The 22,423-nt window shown below is 36.1% G+C and overlaps 1 protein-coding gene across 2 annotated transcripts in view; it reads right to left on the bottom strand.

The window, feature by feature from the left end:
* Positions 1 to 22,423, bottom strand: part of LOC141541851 (uncharacterized) — an 80,354-nt gene that overhangs the window by 48,036 nt on the left and 9,895 nt on the right. The window contains exon 2 of one of the 2 annotated variants that reach the window (XM_074266402.1): positions 203 to 1,092. The exons of the other annotated variant lie outside the window; for it this stretch is intronic. The gene's annotated coding sequence lies outside the window, so the exon portion shown is untranslated. Of the gene's footprint in view, positions 1 to 202; positions 1,093 to 22,423 lie in introns of those variants that run through there. 2 annotated transcript variants of the gene reach the window in all.

Genomic DNA, 22,423 nt, shown 5'->3' on the forward strand with positions numbered 1-22,423 from the left:
GCATCACATAAAATTAACACAAATATATTTAATAGATAAATACATATACACATATGTGTACATATCCACAGACCACACACATATACATATATTTATATACACACATATAGATAACATGCATACATATCTATATATACACAGACTTTAAGACTGTATCTCCTTTTCTAGTTCCTTCCCCCCTAATATTGTTTTTCTTGGATGGTTTTTATTTTATTTTATTTTTTCCTCAATGTCTCTCATTTGATTTTTAAATTCTTTTTTGAGCTCTTCTTATAAGTTCTCTCTGGACATATTTCTTTGGGGTAGAAGCTTTTTTTACGTCAGTGTCCTCTGAAGATGAACCCTGGTCTTCCTATTTCCATAGTAAGTTTCTATGGTAGGGTTCTTTCTTTTTTGTCCATTCATTTTTTTAATGGGAAATTTTAGTGTAAGTGCCTAATTGTGGGATGGGGGCATGGTGCCTTTAATTCATTTCAGGTCTCCCCTCTAACCTAGCACCCCAAACCCAGGGCTCCCCCCCTTCTGTGAGTGCCCACAGACAGCAGCATTCCTGCTCCACTGCCTCTGTACTCCTGATTTGCTGGCTCCCTCCTGCCCTCGGCCTGCCTCTGCAACACAGCTGGGCCTGAGGTTCCCTCAATCTTCTTGGACTCAGACCTTGATTCCTCACACTGTCCAAGAGATGAAAGTTCCTGGGGTTTCTGCTGAAGTGCCAGCCATCTCAACTTGCTCTAGGGGTCCCCACTTAGTGTTTCTGTGCAGTTAGCCTGGAGGCCTGTGTACTTCACACTTGGTCCAGGGTCTGTTTTCAGATCTTCTGAGGTTGTCCCTGAAGGACTCCTGTTCTACCCCAAGTCTTTTGATTTTTCACTAGTCTATGTTTGCTCTGAGGAGCAAATTTGCTCTGTTTGTGGGGGAAATCTGGAGAGCGTGAAATTTACTGACCTCCTCCACCATCTTCCAGGAATCCTCCCCAAATTTGCCATTTGCACCAACAAGCACAGGACAAAGAAAATGCAGGTGGATGAAGTCACTAAAGAGGCTTCACAGAGGGCTGGCACCTGAGTTGAGCCTTGAGGGAAGCCAAGGATTCTGAAAGACATAGAAAAAAAAAGTACTTTCCTAGAATGTAATGCAAGAAGGCAGGGGAGAGTGTCAATTAAGGAAACATCTAGTAGTTCAGTTGGCCTAGAGAATACAGTACAAAAAGGAAAGAAGAGAATTAGCATTTATTAAATGTCTACTATGTGCTGGAAACTATGCTAAGCACTTGCAAATATCATCTCAGGTAGGTGCTGTTATTATCCCCATTTTTACAGTTAAATAACTTGCCCAGGGTTACCCAGCTACTAATAAGTATCTTAGGCAGAATTTGAAGTTTTTTCCTAACTAGAAAAATGAATTGTGTGGAAAAAAGCAATGGGTTCTAAGAAGTAGAGGGTCTTAAATGCCAGGCTATGAATTTGGTATTTTAGCCTATAGGGAACCCTATAGGGATAATGGATTGGAGGAAGAGGGAAGAGAGTGGAAGCAGGAAGACCAATAAGTAGATTATTATGGTTGTCTAGGAAAGAACTGATGAAGTAGAGTGGTGTTGGAGGAAAGACAGGGGCAGATGTTTGAGATGATATTGAGAGGACATGGAAAGTGATTGACTATAATGCATGGGGAGGGGGAAGGGAGAAAGTCAAGAATGAATCTAGGGTCTAGGATTACAGATCTTGGTGATTGGGAGAATGATGGTACCTCAATAGAAAGAGGGAAGTGTAGAGCAGAGGAAGGTTTGTAATGAAAAGGGAATGAATTTGGTTTGATATAAATCAAGTTTGAGGTGCCTAGGTGACAATCAAGAAGAGATATTCAGCAGGTATTTGACAAAGTGTGCCTGAAGTTTAAGAGAGAGATTAAAGTTGGATATATCTATTTGGGAGTAATCAGTGCAGAAATGGCATTGAACCCCTGGGAGCTGCTGAGATCATTAATAGAAAGGATGAAGAGAGAGAAGAGAAGAGACATAGCAATTTAGAACCAGACAGATATATATATATATATATATATATATATATATATATATATATATATATATATATATATATATATATATATTTAAAATAAAACTAAATTTATATTGTTTTACAGTATTAAAAAATTCAAAATTTTAGTTGTAAGGATAATCTCTTATTTATTTTAAGGAAGTAATTCAGATAAATTATAGATTTCTAAGAATTGTGTATTTCAAATGAAATTTTTTTCTATTGCTCCACATTTCTTCCCTTTTCCCCCCTCTGCTGCTTGCTGAATTTCAATCATTCTCCCCTCTGTCCTGACTAGAGCTATGGGATCTATTAGTCTTGGCAGTCACTCTCTACAAGAAAGATCAGAGGCAACAGAAGATTCCATTGGACTGGATTGTTGATATTAGGCCAGATTTTCATGCCTTGTACTACTTCTTTGGGAATTGCCCATGTCTAAAGTTAAGAATTATTGGGCTGAAAGGTCAGTATTTGTAATTCAGGATTATTTGCCTGGCAAATGGAACAGACCCTCCTGAGGAACTAACATGGTGATCACCGGCTCCAATGGGCCAATCCTTAAGCAGAATAGAATAATCTTGGTTTCTTTGATCCCTAGTTCATCAGCCAGTTTATTTTATTTTTAACTTTAAGCATTTTTTGGTCTAGACTTGTAACTTCATCAGTGTTGGAAGCTTCTGGCAAGGAATCTGATCTATAAATGTAGATCAGCACCTGTTCTGCAATTTATAATCTTGGAGACTTGACTGGGTCATGAAGGGGCCAGGTGACTTGGTTAGGATCACACAAGAAGTATGTATCAGAGATAAGATTTGAACCTAGATTTTCTATTAGTCAATACCAAATCCAGAATCTCCCCTTTTAAAATAAAGCTAAACTCTTTTGTGCTTTATCTCCTCTGAGTTAGCTGTAAGATGCTTTCAGATCTTAATGTTCACATTAATTAGCCCACTGTAATTATCCATTAGAAATTAAAATACCCATTTCAGGATAGACTACACTTCCCAGTTCAAGGTTCAGGAGGAAATGGTTAAAGGATCTTAGCATCAAAAGAAAACTGGATGCATCCATCATCTTAGGCTAGAATGGAGAACTGGTGACTTGCTAGATACAGGAAGACATTATTTTCCTTCAAATATACATAGCTATTGCTTTGTTTTCTGTGAGAGTTACACAGATAACCTGGAACATATTTCTGCTCTGATGGAGCAGTATATTCAGTGATTTATACACAAAGGTAGACTGCTCTTCTCAAATTAGTAAGACATACCATTAGAAATGTTTTAGACAATGGGGAAGAGTAGATTATAGGAATTATAGATGAGCCATTTATTCTATTTTTATATTCATCAGTTATATTCATTAGGCAGCATTCTACCAAAGCATATGGACTAAACATCCATTGTGGTAGGAAAAGTAGGGAAGGCAAATTAGTATTAGTCCCTGACCTCAAGAACCTTACAATCTAATGGAAAAATGAGACACAGACCTGAGCAATAACAAAAAGCAAATACGTGTGATTGTAGGAGGGATTAGTCAGGGACACACACACACACACACACACACACACACATATATTTTTGAGAAAGCCCAGGATATAATCATAGAAAGGGGAAGAAATCATATACCTTTATGAAGTTGGAAATAGTTTTTTATTGCTTTCATTAGAATAGGGAGCAGGAAGAGCCTGGCCATGACTCTTGATGGTTTAAAAACTATGCTGTTAGTCCATACAAGAGCCAGTGGTTGATCATAAGACATTCTTTCCAAACAGAAAACAGTTATCATGTTAGGGAAGAGGCAGCTGCATGGAGTATAAATGATCTTTGGCAATTAAGAAGAGAGGCAACCGTAAATTCAAGAAAGAACTAGTCCTGAAAATGTAGTGTTGAACTTCAAAGAGGAAGTCCAATTGGACAACAATGCATTAAAGACAAAGCATGGGTGCAGGTGTGTGTGTGTGTGTGTGTGTGTGTGTGTGTGTGTGTGTATATGTGTGTGTGTTTGTGTGTGTGTGTGTGTGTGTATGTGTGTGTGTGTGTGTGTGTGTGTGTGTGTGTGTGTGTGTGTGTGTGTGTGTACACAATGTAAGGACTACATTGGAGGAGGTTTATCAAAGATCTGGAGTCCTGCAAGCCTCAAGCACATGTAATTCACTAACAACGCACTCTAAATTTGTGTCTACTTTTCCCACTAGGTATGTATTTGTGGAAGAATGTGTTTTAGGTTTATGGAAGAAATGCTTTGGAGCTAGTATTTTTAAGACTATTCCTATAAATGCATTCTCTTTGAGCTAATTTTATCTATTGATTGATTATTAAGTGTATACCCACCAGTGGGGACTTACAAGCTGTAGTTTTAGAAATGTAGATCCATGAGGTATATTAGATCTTGGAAGTATTCCTGCCCTGTGGGGAAGTAGTCCAGAGAGGGTGCTAGTGGGAAAATATTAATAGCCACAAGGCAGAACACAATTAACTACCAAATTTACACAGTTATTTACAAGAATGAAAGTTAAAGGTAGACTGGAATATCCTGGAAAGTTTCATAGGTTAATAGAGTTTTTATCATAGTTAAGAATAGTTAGAATTTGGAGGAATGTAGGAATATGGGAAGAGTATGTGAGGTTTGGACATAATGATTAAATGAGCATCAATAGGAAAAAATTCTTTGAATTGAATTGACATTTGAATGACCTTAATAAATCCTTTGGCTGTAGTGAAGGATTTAGGATTTAGAGAATGGTAAGAGGCAAGCCATATTAGGGCTAGTTTTGAAAGGCCCTATATTGAAAAATTTGAATCTTATTTTAAGGTTGACCCAAGCAATGAGTAGCCACTAAGTAAAGGTTTTTGAGTTGGGAAATACCATGATTAAAAAAAAACTTGCTAAGAATAAGATTTCAGTAGTGATTTATAGAATAAATTAGAAAGTTAAGCCCAATAACTAGAAAGTTGGTTGGTTGCTGTCCTTCATGCTTGAAAAGGATGAAAATGACAATCCCTAGGAGCAAGTATGCCTGACTGTGACTGATCAAACCAGTTCAAGATCAAAAGGCTGTATTACAGGTCAGGCACAAATAGTCCCTATGAACTTCCATTGGAAGTGTAGATAGCTCCAAATTTGTGCATCTCACACTGCTTTTGGGTTACCATAATTCTGTTTTGTTCATAGAGCACAGTGCCTTCTTTGATGTCCCATGCAAGGTGGTCTTCAATCCCAAAGGTTTTCACAGAAAATTTGAGTGTGTCCTTATAGCACTTCTTCTGATCTCTGTGTGAGTGCTTGCTTTGTTTAGTAAGTTATCTGTAAATAGTCTCTCAGGCAAATGTATATTTGGCACATAAACAACACGGCTGGTCATTGGAGTTATACTCTGTGGCAGAGTTTGAATTCTGAAGTTAGCTTGATAAAGGATCTCAGTGTCAGGTTCCTAATCCTTCTAGATGATCTTCAGCATCTTCCTAAGACAATTCAAATGGAAGCGATTCTGTTTCTGGGCATGGCAGTGGTAGACTGTCCACGTTTCCCAGACATACAACAATGAGATCAGCACAACTATTCTGATAAGTAGTCAGTCTAATACTCTTCTCTCCCACACTTTCTTTCAGAGTCTCCCCCAAACTGAACCAGCTCTGGCACTATGTGTACCACACTCACCATTTGTGTGGAAAGCATCCTGCGAAGGTAAGTGAACTTATCTACAGCATTCAAAATGTCTCCATCTGCTGTAACCATCGGATCCATGGGGATGGAACCTGGGACCTGGTAGAGAACCTCTATTTTCTTGGTGTTAACAAGCCAAAATTAGTACAAGTTGCAGATAATCAATCCATACTCTGTTGCATCTCACCTTCAGAGGTTTCACTGAGTGCACAATCATCTGTCTCAGAGCCTAGAAAGGAGGGAGGTGAAAAAGATTAAGACCCATATCAAAGCAACAATCTTGTTCTGTACAGGTGCTACTTGTAGGCTACCAGTCTCTCTAGAAAACAGAATCATTGAAGTTCCACTACATTTCTTTGATTACATCCTTTACTCTAGGGTTCTTTGTAGTTCTTTGTAATGTGTTGCAGGCTGCTTGCCTTGGCAATGAGCTTCTCTGTTGCACTCTGGGTTATAGTCATTTTAAATTATTGGAGCGAATAGTGTTTGCAAGATGAGAAAATTGAGGGTTGGGGAAGGAAAATTATTTTCTGAGTATCAGAAAGGGAGTGAGTTAGTTAATAAATATTTATCAAGCTCCTAATACAGGCCAGGACAAGTGCTAAGTGCTGGGAATACAAATATTTACATTTGGAAAAGACTGTCCCTATCCTCAAAGAGCTTATAATCAAGGAGGGTAAGACAACACAAAATTAATCTGAAAAGTAAGGAGACAGGGAGGAAGAAGGTACTGTCTGAGGGAGGATGATGGAGAAATCCAAGGGAGTGCAGTCAGGTGGGAAATGAAGAAGTAGTCCTTCCCTAAATGGAGTCTTTCGAAAGAACTCTTTGATCTCTCCTTTAGTCAGAGAAACAGAGTACCAAGCACTGTTGCTTGGTCCTTCCTTCGAAAACAGGAGATGGTGCCATGATGTGGAAGCCAGTTGTTTTTAACTGAGGGAGGGTTGTGCAAAGTCATCAGCCTTATTTTCTCCATCAGAGCCATCTGGGTTCAGTGGCCAGGTATAGATCAGGACAACTGGAGATGGCTCTGGATCCAGTGGGAGACTTGGCCTTTTCAAGTTATGGTTTTTCCCAGGCTTCAATTTGACTGAGGCAATGCCCTTCAGTGATAAAGGTTAGGTAAGAAATGAGGCAAAGAATGATTTCTTTTACCCAGTAAAAAAAAAAAAAAGTCAGGACCTCGCAGATAGTGCTCTGATACTGGAGGCAGAAGGACCCAAGTTCAAATCTGGCTTCAGACAGTTACTAGCTGTGACCTGGGAAAGTCAGTTAAGTCAATTCTTGGACTCCCCCAAAAATCAGTGGGAGGGGAAGACAGTTGGGGCTTCTGGCCAAAACAGAAACAATCGCTATTTATTACATTCACTCTGAACCAATCAGAGCCTGAGACCTGTTATTGGCCAATCAATGAGAGCAAGAGTAATTTGGGTTTAAGGCGTGGCCCTTAAAAATCAAGCAGGTAAACCCCAAGATAACTTATCAATGAGACATGAAGAGCAAGTTTGACATGATATTACAGGATGATGAGATATCTGTATCATACCTCTAGGACTAAAACAAGGTTTGATGATTCCAAGTTTAAATAGATAGATAGGTAGATAGGTAAGTAGATAGACGGACAGATAGATAGACTGACAAAATAGGTAGATAGACAGACAGATAAATAAATAGGTAGATAGATAAAATACTCAGCTCTTATTCTTATTCTATGTTAGGTACTGTGTTAGGATCAGTGATACAAATATAAGCAACACAAATAAGTCCCTGTCCTCAGGGAGTTTAAATTCTAACGAAAGAAGCAAGTCATAGGGGGTGTTGGAAACCGAAGAGAGGAGAGGGAGAAAGTCAGCCAAGGAAGAGGGTAGGAAATCTGAAGAGAACTGAGAGTAAAATAAAGCAAGCTGGGATCCTAGAAATAAGCAGGAAAACAAACAAACAAACAAACAAAAAACCAAAACCTTGAGACTGCCTCAATCTGTAACTAGAAGTTGGGAGGTGACAGCCTGGTTGTATTCTGCCTCAGTCAGACACATATGGAATATTTTTGTTCAAGGCAAGGTGTCATAATTTGGGAAGAACAGTTGTTCTGGAGGCCAGCCAAAGAGAAGTGTCTCGAGATCATGCCATATAAGGACTGGCTGAAGCAACTGGTGGAGTTTTAGGCTGGAGAGAAGACAGAAAAGCTGTCTTCAAGTATCTGAAGGGTTGTCACATGGAAGAGTTAATCCCTCTGCAGAATCTAGGAGCAATGGTAAAAGTCACAGAAAAGCAGGTTCAGGCTTGAAATGAAGACAAATCTCTTTACAATGAATGCTATCCTTTTGTGGAACAAGCTACTAGGTGGGGAAGGGTGGGGCTGTGGGGCCCCCCATGTGAGCTATTTCCTGAAAAATTTGTCCCATGGATTGTAAAAGATATACTTTTTCAGGTATGAGTTGGATGTGATGGCCTATGTGAGGTCTCTTCCAACTGTCAATCTGTGATTTTTTTTTTTTCCAGAAGATTTCCAAGCATTAGATCAGATTGTTTGTCTTTTAAAAATCATTTTAAAAATCAAATGTTCTTAAAATTGACAAATTCCAGATTCACAAACTTAAGGAATGAATGCCAAATTAAAGCACTTTATCACTTCCATATACTTATTCTATGCTATATTCAATGCCTGTTGGTCTCCTGCTGTCATTTGAAGAACTAAGGGGCAGTAAGTAGTACATGGCAAGATTGGGTCAAGGCATCAGTTATGAAACAGATACTGCTTTACCACCCAGCTTGCTTATGGTTTCTTTTCCCAGGTAGTTTTCATTTTCTCAGGAATCAGGCCAGGGTCCTTCAAATGATGATTTCGTAATATCTCTTTATCTCGGTTCTCTTTTTTTTCTGTAGTATTTAGTACATCCTATGTCCTTGGCCCAGAGCCATCTTTTGGGACTCTTCTATTCTTCCAGTCCTAAAGGCATAAACTTCTGATATATTTATCAGGAAGCTGATGGGTTATTTGGAATGAAGGATTTAAGTAATCTCAATTGTTGGGGCCCAACAACTTCCCAAGAAGAAACATGCTCTGAAAGGAAACTTACTTGGATTTCCTCCATTTTCACCCATTTCTGCTGGAGCGCCTACATACCCCAGCAATAGGACTTCAAGGCTAGTGTATCCTTGTAATAAATCTATTTTAATGATCACTATGAAGGGCCTTTGTTTGTTTTCCTAACCCTTCCTGAAACCCCTCAAATTCACTAAGGCCCTCACTGCTGATCTGAGCCTAAGGCACAAGGTTGCCAGGGATAAGATATAAATCAGATTAATCACGTGAAGACATTTAAGAACTGTTTGTATTAATAAAGTTCATTTTTGGTATGTTTAAGAGTGGCTTTTTATTTGTGATTGTCAGATGTAAGCCAGTTTTCACTCGATTTCTATTGTGTAATTGATTAGTATTGTGATGTCTGATTCTTTGTGACCCATTTGGAACTTTCTTGGCAAAGATGTGGAAGTGTTTTGCCATTTTTCTTCTCCAGCTCATTTTACAGATAAGGAAACTGAGGGAAACAGGATGAAGAGATTTGCCCAGAGAATCTAATATTCAGCTTGAAAATTCTCCTACTTATCCTATTTATTTATAAGATAACATCTTGACAGTACCAAGTGTAAAGTCTTTACTCAAATGTATACCTATATAGACATATAAACATGTATTATCTTATTTTAATAATAGCTTTTTATTTTCAAAATACATGCAAAGATAGTTTTCAACACTCACTCTTGCAAAACCTTGTGTTCCAAATTTTTCTCTCTTCTTTCCTCCTCACCTCTCCCCTAGACAGTAAGTGAACCAATATAGGTTAAACATATGCATTTCTTTTGAACATATTTCCACATTTATCATGCTGCACAAGAAAAATCAGATCAAAAAGGAAAAAAATGAGAAAAAAGCAAGCAAACAACATCAAAAAGGTGAAAATACTATATTGTGATCCACATTCAGTCCCCACAGTCCTCTCTCTGGATGCAGATGCTTCTCTCCATCACAAATCTATTGGGGAATGGCCTGAATCACCTCATTGTTGAAGAGAGCCATGTCCATCAGAATTGATCACTTTAATCTTGCTGTTGCTGTGTAATGGTTCTATTCACTTCACTCAGCATCAGTTCATGTAAGTTTCTCCAGGTCTTTCTGAAATCATCCTGCTGGTCATGTCTTACAGAGCACTAATATTCCATAACATTTTCTAGCTGATGGGCATCCACTCAGTTTCCACTATAAAAAGGGCTGCTACATTTTTGCAATGTGGGAACTTTTCCCTTTTTTATGATTTCTTCGGGATTCAGGCCCAGTAGAGACACTATTGGATCAAAGGGTATGCTGTATGTATTCTTTAAAAAATATTTCTCTGGATTATCAGTAAGAGTGAGAATTATAAAAATCATTTTCTTCTCTCTGATTTCTTCATACTCCTATGCAGGAGGATATTGAGGGAAAATCAATTTAAAATATACAACTATATAAGATCTTTCCTGTTTTGACTTGGGACAACATTCTGTTCCATACATCACAAATGTTCTCTTTCTCATCAGAATCTATTGTATACTTCCATGGGGGCTCATAGTATAACAGATGAAAAATCTCTGATTTATGATAGAATAGATCTAGTGAGTAGAATAGAGGAAGTTTTTGCTTAATCCTACTACAGCCACTCGTGTGTAAATATGGACATTTAATTTGTTTTTCAGAGTAGCTACTATATTTAGGAAATCCTTAACAAATCCTTCGGCCAGTCAAGTGATGACCAGATAAAAATGAAATGGGAAAAAGGCAAAGCATGCAAAGTCTGTCATTCAACACATTAGCACAAGTGTGTTAGTTGCTGAGCACATGCAATATTTTCTTGGCATAGTGAAGACCCATTCAAGACTGAAGGGATCTTGTGGGTTCACTGATATATTCCTGTCATGGGCACAGATAGAAATATGGTGAGCAATTATAATCAAATCATGATTTAAAAATTATGATAAAACTATAATGTCATAGAAATTATATATTCATAGAAATGTTTATTTCATAAATTTAAAACTATATTTTAAAATATGGTCAAACAAATGATAGAGCAAAGGGAGAAAGTGTCATCAGAGGCTATTTAGTTCGACCTTTTCATATTACAGGTAAAGAAACTGAGGTATAAAGAGATTAAATGATTTACCCAACATCCAGAATATAGTATGGTTCAGAAGGCAGATTTGAATCCTAGCCCTCCAACTCCACATTTTTCTTTGAAAGAAAATGTAGGGTTTCATCATTTTAGAAAGTTCCCTCCACCTCCCTCCCTCAATCTATGCACCTTTACTATAATTTACAGTCTAAGAGAATTGCATGGGCACTTAGAGGTTGAATAACTTTCCAAGAGTCATAAAACTCCTGGTCTTCTTGATGTTAGGCTCATATATGACATTTATTATTATTAATTTTTTTTAAAAGTTTTTTTTCCATGTTTTATTCTGAAAACTTTCTTCAAAATTTCTCTCCCGGAGAAAGCTTTTCAATAGTTTGATGTCAGGAACAAAGGCTTTTTTCTTCTCCAAATTCCTTTCTAGTTTTGGACCTTATTGTATTTGTGATGTTAGAGTTGAGTGATATTTTTCTAAGAAGAAGCTTCTCAAGGAATTTTACTGTTTTGAGCTTTAAAGAAGCTAGGGCTGAAAGCTTTTGGTTTGATGCTTAAAGTAGTTTTGGGAAAGAATATAAACTGACTCCACTTTTGTTCTATTTTCACCAAATGGAGTCAGTTATGTTCCCTCTAAATCCACTTTCAAGAAGAACTAGTAAATAAGGGCAGTAGCTAACAGCAAAAACCAGCTACGTGATAGTATCTGAGATCAGGAAGACTCATCTTCCTGAGTTTAAATCCAGCCTCAGATACTTCCTAGCTATGTGACTCTGCACAAGTTACTTAACCCTGTTTGCCTAAGTTTCCTTATTATTAAAATAAATTTAAGTAAATGGAACCATCTATCATCTCTGCTAAGAAAACCCTAAAATGGGATCATGAAGAGTTGGACAACAGAAAATAATTGAACAAGAACAACTACTAACTAAGGGTGTCACTAGATCTGAATACTTAATTAGTCCCCTTTTCAACTAGTGAAATTCTGTTCAATTTGTAGAATCATGGAATTTAAGAGTTAGAAGGGATCTTAACTGCTATCTCCCTATACCCAAAGTCTTGATATACTCAAAAAGTGGACATCTATCCTTTACTGTAAGATCTAAAAGTGGAGGGAGAAAATTTCTCACTTCTCAGGGTCATTTAGTCTTGGAAAGCTCTCATTGCTAGAAAGTTTTTCTTGGCATTAAGCTTAAATTGGTCTGTTTGTGATTTCCATGGAACTATTGCTGACTGCCCTCTGAGACCAAATTTAACAAGTTTAATCTCTCTTCCACATGACAGAACTTCAAATATTTGAAGACAACTATCCTGTCTTTCTGAAACTCCTATTCACTAGGGTAAATATGTCTAGGTCCTCAGATTAGTTTTCATATGACACTGACTCAAGACCCTTTACCATCTTGGTCATCTTCTGGACATTCTCTCTACCTTTTCAATAATCTTCATGAAATATGGTACTCAGAATTGAACATATTATTCCAAATAGAATCTAATGAGGAACAATTACCTTCCTATCACCTTCCTATTACAAGAAGTTATGCCTTCCTTAATGCATCCTATGATTGCATTGTTATTATTAGGCAATAAAAGTTCCCTGTGTATAATGCAAGGGATAATGAGGATCTGTCCTGGCAGACCAATAAGTGGACAGAAGAAATTGGAGGTGAGAAATGGATATAGACCAACAAGATTTTGTAATAGATTTACTTATGGGGATTAGTGAAAAGGAGAGATGAGTTAAGGATAATGAAAAGACTGGAACCCTAGGTAATGGAAAAATGCTAGTGCCTTCAATGGAGTGAAGCTTGGAGGTAGAATGGATTTAGGGGAAAAGATATGGGACAAAAGTCTTAGGGCATGGTAGAATTAAGGTTTTTTTTTTTTTTGTTGTTTTGTTTTTTTTTTAGGAAGAGGGAAGATTTGGATATTTGTAGGCATAAAAGAAAGAGCTGGTATTTGAGGAGAGATTGAAGGTTATCTGAATGACAATAGATATAAGAGGTGTTATTTCCTAGAAAGGATAGAAGGGAAAAGTAAAGGCCATGGGAATGCCATCTCTTTGGTTCAAAGATCCACCAAAAGAATAGAGTATGATATGGAAAGGTTTGGGGGTGTAGAATGAAGATGAGAGAGATATCCTTGATTTTTTTTAGTAAAGAAGGAGCTGAGTGTATCCAGTGAGAGAAAGGCTAATTTTGAGGGTTTAAAAATCAGAAAATGTTTAGGATCAGTGCCATGGTGATAGAGATAAAAGCAGATTAGTGAAGGATAAAAGGATTGCCATGAACAAGAGAGAAAACTTGTAGATTTCCTAGTGTGCACATTTGTAATTTTCTCCATTAACAATTATCCTACATCAGAGTAGGAGTGGTGGTGGGTGGTGACAGGGGGTGGTAATTCAATAAACATTTATCAAGCACCTATTATGTGCCAGGCACTGACTGTGCTAAGCCCTAGCTGAGGTTTGGTGAGGTGGGTAGCAACAGAGCAAGATCTAATCATTTGTGTGGGGAGTTGAGATAGATTGAAGGCAGGGATTAGATAGGGTAAGAATGCTGACTAGGAAGCCAGTGTGTTTGAAGAGATATTTATGTGTGTCATCAAATCCCCAGCTATGTGATGGGTGTTGGTGTGGACTGGAAGATGGTGAGACAGGTAAAGAATTTATTGAGAAAAAAAAAAAAACAGAATGACTGACCTGAAAGATGGCAGATAACGGCAACAAGGATTTGGATGGGATAATATCAAAAGAGGGAGGATGTCAGGGGATGGTAGCAGAAGTACTTCAAGGAATATATCATTTCTACCTCCTTAATCAGGATGTTAATGGGCAAGAGAAAAGTAGTGTATCATACTGGAGGTGATAACAAGTGCTGCCAAAGGGAGTCATGTTTCTATGAGTATAAGATTAAATAACTATGAGAAGAGGAAGTTCAATATGAAGGGAAGTATGTTAATAAAAGAGTGGTTCTAGAGATCATAATAGAACAGAACACAGATTAGGATGAGGGAGAGGAATGAGCTATATTTGGAAAAGCAGAGAAAAACAGCAGGGAAAAGAGATTTTACCCCTATAGACAAGTCTAACTAGTAAAATAATTGAAGGAAGTGATAGGAAGTATCACCAATTAATGGGACTCCTAGCCTCCAGGGTCTTAGGATGGTGGAGGTTGGTGCTAATCTAGTCAATCTCCAAATATCAGGAAAAGTTGAATACATTTTTACTTGGCAACATTCCCCGAGTTAATGGCATATTCCAGAAGGGGTAGAGAAAGTGTTTGGCTTCCAATTACACTTGGCATCTGAAGGGATGGTCCAGGAAAATAGGGGATCTGGTTGGAAGAGTTGATACCTTTGGAAGGAGGTAAAACAATGAACCAAGTCACATTTATTTGTGTGAGCGTTCAATGTTTTTAAGACCTTAGGCAACTCATAGTACTACTTGGAACAGAAGACTTTCCCATGAACATGGGAAATTTGGGACAACCACCCCAGAGATGTACTACTGTCCCACAAAGAAATTTGTGGTTATTTTTCCTCTTCCTAAAACAAATAGCTCTGCCACAGCAGTAGAATCCATCAGGATAATTCATAAATACTAGGCTTCTTTCCAAGTTTTAAGGTGTCAGATGCTAAGTCTACCTTGATTTCTTGAAATATGATATCTAGGCATCTTTTTTGGGTCATATTTTTTAGAAAGGCCAAATTATTCTTATGTCTTCTTGATCTGTTTTTTTGGATTAGTTGATTTTGCTTTAAGATTTTTTTTGGTCTTTTGACCTTTCATATCTCTTGTTGTCTCAAAGAGTCATAAGATGTTATTTATTAATTTTAATTTTCAGTGAGTTTGTTTCTTGGGTAAAGTTTTATACTCTTGATCTAAGCTGTTAATTCCCCCCTCAGAATCTTTAATTCCTTATTCCTTTACCCATTTTTATTTAGAATTTTCATTTAAGTTAGTTAAAAAACTGAAAAAAATCCCTCTTTATTTCAGTACTTCTAGGAATTCTAGTTAAAATTGTGCCCAAGCTGTGTTTTCTTTCAGACTTTGTAAATATGTTGGAGTTATTCTCTCCTTTTGGTTTTCTGTCTTGAGCATCTCTGTTACCATAACAACTCTTTGTAACAAGATTCTTATTTACTCATTTTTCAGCCTATTTCAATTAAAATTATTTTAAGACTATGCTCTAATCACTTCTAAAGAACATATCTGGGCAGAGATTTTGCTCTTTAAAATGTTTCTACTGTCTTGGGGCAATAGATATATTAAATTTCAGAATCTCAAGAACAGCTCAAGCTTTCAAATTTTTTAACTTTCTATAATCTGACTTCTGACCTCATCATTTAATAAAAAAATCCTCATTTCAAAGTTATTAATGGTCTTTAAAATGCTCAATCTAATGGCCTTTTCCCAGTTCCCATGGTTCTTAACTTTTCTGTAGTCTGTGACACTGTTGATCATCCTCTAGGTTTTCAAGATACCATTTTTTGCCTGGTTCTTATGATCTATTTAGCTGTTTCTCAAGTCTCTTTTGCTGGATCTTCATCTAGGTTATTCCCACTAATCATGGATGTCTGATTGGACTGTTTACTGGACTCTCTCCTCTTTCTTCTATAGGTGATAATCTTATTATCGTCCACAGATTCATTATTATTTTGCGGTTGGTGATTCTCAAGTCTACTTAGTTGAGCTCTAACCTCTCTTCATCCTTAGTCTTCCATCTTCAACTCTTCCACCTTCTCTCTGTTTTCTAGTTTGGGCTCTTTCATTAGACTGTGAGCTCCTCAACAGCAGAAAGAGTCTTATGCTTTTCTTTTTGTATTCCCAAAACTTGTGATTGTACCTGGCACATAATAAAGGTTAAAAAACAGAAATATTCAGTATCTTCTTCCTCTCTTCTCCTAGTGACTCTCTTACCTGTTCCTTGCCTGTTCTCTTCTGATTCTTCTTCCTACTTAATTGTTCTTTATCAGACTTCTCTGTTCATCTAGATCATGCCCAGTAACTGTGTTTATCCTTCAAGGTTCTAAACTATGTCCTCTTCTTTTTCTGTAGATTCTTTTGCTTTGTGATTTCACCAATAAATACAGTTGCTGTTGGAAAGTGATAAAGTTATGCTTCATCTTTAACATTTCTTTTTAGTTTGAATGTGCCATAAATCTTTTTAATTCTGACTGAAATCCTCATATTTGCTACATTCAAGAATCGTTTCTCCAATATTAATTATCTGATAACAAGTTTTATGCTTTGGCATAAGGGTTTTCTACATTCATTATATATAGAAGGTTTTTCTATTATGGATGACATTTTGAAAATTTTCTTTCTAAATTAATAACAAACATACACATAAATATTTCAATATGCAAAGATCCAAAGACTACTGTATATGGCATTATGGGGCTATTCTTACACACAATTTTTGAAGGTGGATTTTAAATTTAACATGGTAATGTTAAATTTAAACTGTACTGTTTATCTGGTGTTGCCCATCATTATGAACAGATATTGAATAAAATATTTGCTTAGGGAAAATTTCTTTAATCATAACATTAATAATACTTCTTTCTAGTATGAATTCTCTGATGTTGAGTCAGCTGTGATTTTTGACTAAAGGCTTTATCATATTAATTTCATTCAAAAGATTTCTTACAGTATGAATTACCTAATTCAGAGTACATATTGTGGGACTTTGCTTGTTCTTTTTTAATTGCCATTATCAAGAATGCCCTTGATTTAGGCATACATAGAACCAGTAGTTATTGCTATCCTCTCACTCTTTTTTGATCATAAAAAAGATTTGACATTATTTTCCATTATTTTATATCTTTCTCTTCTTAAAATACCTAGAGAATCTATCATTTGATACTGTTTTTAAAATTGTATTGTTTTCACATAAACTTCCTGTGTATGCTGTTCTAGCAGGTATCTTTCCCAACTTTTTCTTAAGTGCCATTTATACTATCTCCATAAGCATAAACAAGATTGTCATTTTGAGTCCATTTGAAGAGTCACTCTGGTGAAATTGATTTCTTATTAAAATCTCTGCAGACATTTTCCATCTTTTTTCTGTTTATTGTTCTTCCATCTTATTTCTTAAATGCTCTCATGATGATTTTGCTTAGTTTTTTTCAAGCTTTCTTTACACTAGTTTTTCTCTCTATTACTTCTGTAGAAATAATATTGCTCATAAGTTTATACATTTCTCCCCAGGATATCAAATTTTTCCATTTTACTTTTTAAATGAACAGTAAAATTATCTTCCTTTCACTTCTTTTCCCTATATCTAATTGGGGAAAAATCCTCTTCACAAACATACATAATCAAGCAAAACAAACTGCTTCGCCAATCATATCTAAAAATATAATTATATATAATATATAATGTAATATAAATATAACTTTCATTCTTCTTTATGAGCCCATTAACTCTCTCATTAGGAAATGTATAAGCACGTTTTTATCACTGGTCCTCAAGAATATCTCATTATATACATATACAAAAATTTAACCATTCTCCAATTAATGGACATCCCATTTACATAGTTTCTAGATCTCTGCCACTAGAAAATAGTTGCTGTGAATATTCTTGTATAGACATGTCATTTTCTTTTTTATTTAATCTATTGGAGGTGCAGGATTAGTATAGGCATTGCTGAGAGAAAGTGTTCATATTTTAGGCTTAGTTACATAGTGTTTGTTCTCTCTCATTCCTTATCCCTAGTCAATATATTTTTTTATTGTCTCCTCTTATTCCTAATTTTTCTTTGGAGTTAATGAGAGTAAGAGTACACACATACACACACACACACATTTTTTATTGAAGCAATTGGGATCGAGTGACTTGCCCCAGGATCACACAGCTAGAGAGTGTTTAGTGCCTGAGACCACATTTGAACTCAGGTCCTCCTGACTTCAGGGCTGGGTACTCTATTTACTGCCTCACCTCGCTGCCCCAAGAGTAAATTTTTTTTTCAAGAATTTCTACCTTATCATCCAACATATAATAGATATAGAAAATATATGATTATCTCAGTGAGCTTTTTAAACTAATATTTAACATGAATATTAAACACTTTTGTGTTTAATAAAACTAAAAATTCTATAAATGTTAGTTGCTGCCTTTGGATGCATGATAAAAACAATTCTGTCAATTCTTTTACTTGACTTTCGATAAACTCTAAGTCATCCTTCCATTTAATTGTAACTTTCTTCTGCCTTTGGGTTTTATTTATGGTGAGAATTTTAAGATTAATAAAATTTAGTTTTTCTCATTGTCCATTGTCTCATTAACACATCAACTGTGCTGAGTATTATATAAAATAAATCCTATCTCTAATTCCCTAATGGGAATACTATATAGTACATAATTCCTTATTCTAGTTTAGGTACTCTATATGTTGTTTTCCTGGTTTTGTCTACTTTATTTTGTATCAGTTCATATTCATATTTCCATATTTCTCTGAATTTTTACTTTTGTTATAATGATGTTCTATTCATATTCATGTGCCAAAATGTTTAGCTATTTTCCAGTAGATAAATTCCTACAACAAAGAAGATTATTGTCTATGAGAGAACATAGTTGTATGCACAACTCCTTAAATTAGTCTATTTTTATGTATAATTTGGATAGGTAAAGAGGATAGAAATGATCCAAATTTCACTAAAAAAAATCAGACTGAATCATATTTGGGAAATTAAACTATATCCTAAGCTATACACTCTTACAGAAACCTATCAGACAGAGGGTAAGCTCCTTGAGGATAAGAATTATTTCATCTTTATATTCTTTAGAGTGCCTAATACAGAATAGGCATTAAATAAATAATTTGATTAAAATTTTAAACATAATATTCCATTACTGATGCTACCCACCTACAAATCTTGGAATCAAATTTGCAGATGATCTAAAATGCAAAAGAAAGATATGGTATGCTTGCAAGTCAACAGAATTATGTTATCAATAGCAAATTTTAAAGAGTATATCTCTGGAGAAGGAGTTGAGGAAATCATGTAGCTCTCATTTATTCAACATTTAAACTACCTACATGCCAGGTACTATACTAAATTGCAATGACCCAAAGATAAAACAGATACCTGGAGTCTTGTATTAAAACCTCTAAAATGGAAATAAAACACCCAAAAGAAGGCTTTGGATGAATTATCTATATATGCTATGTAAAAGAATTAAAGAAATACATAGATGACATTTTTAAAAGATAATGTGTCACATGATCTGTCCCAGTGAAAGCGGTCACCATACCAATATCCAGAAATCTTCTGAAACATCTTACAACTTGTTGTAGACTCTAGGTAATAATACCTGGACATTCTAGATGAATTAACTTCTAATTGGCTGATTCTTAATATGTCACTAATTATAATGACTGAAAGATAAAGGTCCTAGGTTTATAAAACTAGAAAAGGGAACTTGGAGGTCAATCATTACACAGATAGTAAATGTCTGAATAGGATTTGAAATCAAATCAGGTCTTCTAGATATGTAAGTTCCATACCCTTTCTATTATATTATTTCCTATAAACTACACCATTAAGACAGGTAAGAAACAAATATTAAGTGTTTACTATAGTCGGCACTGTAGTAAGTGCTATAGATATGAATACAAGGGGAAAAAGTCATTCTTTCCCCTTGGGAAAGTTACATTCAAATAGAAGATAACACATAAAGGAAAGATGAAAAGCTAGGGCTAAGATAGAGGGGACAAGTACCCTCTTAAAGTTTTAGTTTCCTAGGATAAGAACCAAAGAAGCCTGGGCCTTCATCTCCTCAAAATGGAAGGTCCCAAAAGAACTTCCCAGGGGGAGAACTACAGTATGCTGCATGTGAGCAGATTCTACTAGTGGGATAGTCTACATTTTCTAGATAAGTTGAGGTCAAAAGAAATTAAGAGAATCTTTTATTGTCACACAACTTGTAAACGTTGGAGGTAGAACTTGTAACCCGTTACCTTCCGACTTCAAATAATAATAATTATTATTATTAATTGTACCATGTTATTTTAAGTGCTTTGGGCAATAACTCTTTAATATTGGCTAACATGTATTGACAGTTGAGAACTGGCTTTGAATGTTGCAGATCCTTGGGAGAGGCTTTTAATGTCTTTAGGCCTCAGTTTTCTTGTCTGTAAAATGAGGGGTCAGAGTACTAGTAAAATTCCCTTTTGAGTTCAAATCTATGCCCCCATGATCATATCTTCCTAGCAGACATTAGCTCCATGAGGGAGGAGAAAACATCATCTGTAAATTTTTTTGGTCTTCCTATGCACCTACTATAATGCCCTAAGGCACACTAGGCACTTAACAAATGAATGTAATATTACTAGAATCCTCCCTTCCTTGGATTGAGTTCCTGGGTTACCCTGGAATACATATGAATTATATTTAGTCAAACTCAGTATTAGAATCCTTCTCTGAAGTCCTGCCACCTGAGGTCCAGCCTAGTGTAGGTCAGAATGACTCATAACTGCAAGGTTGGCCACTGAATGATTATTTTTGCCAAAGCAACTACTGTAGCCACAGCTGCAGGATTCCTGCCCCCCCTTTCCTCATACTGTATCACTGCATCTCCCAAAAAGGGTTGCATATCACGTGATGCAGTGTAAGCAAAGAGAGGGGAGGAATCCTGTGGATGTGGCTACCGTAGTACAAGAGCTCATGAAAATGAACCGGAAAGTGTGGGATATGTTTCACAGTCAAAATTCCCAATGGATTTTGCCTTTTATATATTCCTTGTGCTCTAATCCTCCTCTGAAAAATAATACAAGTAAAAAACATGTCTTGCTTGTTTCCCTTTGGGATGTCTTATGTGTCTGCGTTGTGCCAAAATTCTGGTGATAAGTCACTCTGACCTTTCCTAGGCTGGTCCTCGGGTGGCAGCACTTCGGGGGGAGGATTCCGATACTTAGTTTTACTATGTAAAATTCTTATGTGTTCCAAGGTAACCTAGGAACTCATTTCAAGAAAATGGGGGAATTCTTGTCCTATTCATTCTATTTATTAATGACCTACTGTGTGCAGAGGGATATGGTAGGTTGAGTCAAAATGGAGTACAATTAGCACTAGTTGGGAATAAACTAGGGCAAAGAGAAGTGGTTTTTTCAGGTTTTACATCTGGTAAGTATCTGAAGCAGCATACTAGTCCAATCATCTTGAATTAAAGTCTTGCCCTTTATCCATTATATGTTTGCAAATTATGAGTACACTGATGTATATTCTATCTATAACATCAGTGTAGCCATAAATTATAAGCTTCTCTAAGGGCAGGGATGTTGTTGGATACTTAATATTTTACCAAAAGTCTTTTCCTTTAAGTCATATTTTAATGCTGTTGAGCTATTGGACAGATGTATGTCCCTACAATTTAGTTAAGTAAGACATTAAAATAGCAATAATTTTAATTGTATGGAAAGACTCAATTAGAGTTAATTATTTGATCACTTATTTACTTATTAGAAACTTAAAAATGTTATTTGGTGCTGTAGAAATGCTGAAAAGGCCCGTCAGGGCTTAGCTCTCAGACTTTATAATTTTTTTTACTCAATTTATATGGGATGCTTTGCATTTGGGAATGCATGCAACATTTGATGATCTTAATGGTTTTATGTTACTTAAACTCTTCCTTTAATCATCAGAAAAATCCTGATTGTGAGTCTCTAGAGATCATAGTGCTCCCTGATTTTATGTAATTGAGAATATAGATAGCCATATACCTCCAGAAAATCAAACTTGCAATTAAGCCAAAAAAACAATGGAAAGATGGGTGGGGGTTTAAGTAGCACATTGTCCACCATCATTGGTAACCTGTACATGAGAACTGGCAAGAACAAAAACATCATTCCTGATAAATATTACTATAAAAGGAGGTGCAAAATTCAGTAGGGAAAGCTAGAGAGAAAACATGTAGGCAGGCAGTCATTCAACAAGGATTTATTGTTTACTATATTTCAGGCACTGTGCAAAGCAAAGATAATATAAAGAAAGGCAAAAATACATTCCTTTCCCTCAAGGAGTTTGCTTTCTAATGAGAAGAAACAACATGTTAAACAACTCTGTCCACACAAGATATATACAGAATAAATGGAAAGTCATCTCTGAGGGAAGGAACTAACAATGGGGACTCACAGGTCCAGAATGAAAAGAGATATAATTTGAGTGTTGTAAAGCTATTAGATAAATACCCAGAAAAAAAACCTTGAATTTACTGGACATGTCCCCAGTGAAAGGAAAAGAACACTCTGAAATGAGATGGCCAGGACGGGTTGCCATCTCTACCAGTGGAGGGAGTACCGGTACTGATGATATTATGGACTCATTAAGGCTTCAAAACACCAGACTTTACATTTAACATTTACCTGGAAATTTTAGACAGGATGATTCATTTAGGGACAAAATGGATTTGTGATGTTTTTCTCCTGCTTGAATAGGAGTGGGAACATTGTGTTTATTCTCAACAGATTAAAGGTAGAACCACAATAATAAGACTGTAATTAAAATAACAGCACTGAAATGAAAGGTTCATACATCATCCTCATTCAAATGCCA

The sequence above is a fragment of the Sminthopsis crassicaudata genome, chromosome 4 (genome assembly GCF_048593235.1).
Source record: "Sminthopsis crassicaudata isolate SCR6 chromosome 4, ASM4859323v1, whole genome shotgun sequence".
NCBI classification, from domain to species: domain Eukaryota; kingdom Metazoa; phylum Chordata; class Mammalia; order Dasyuromorphia; family Dasyuridae; genus Sminthopsis; species Sminthopsis crassicaudata.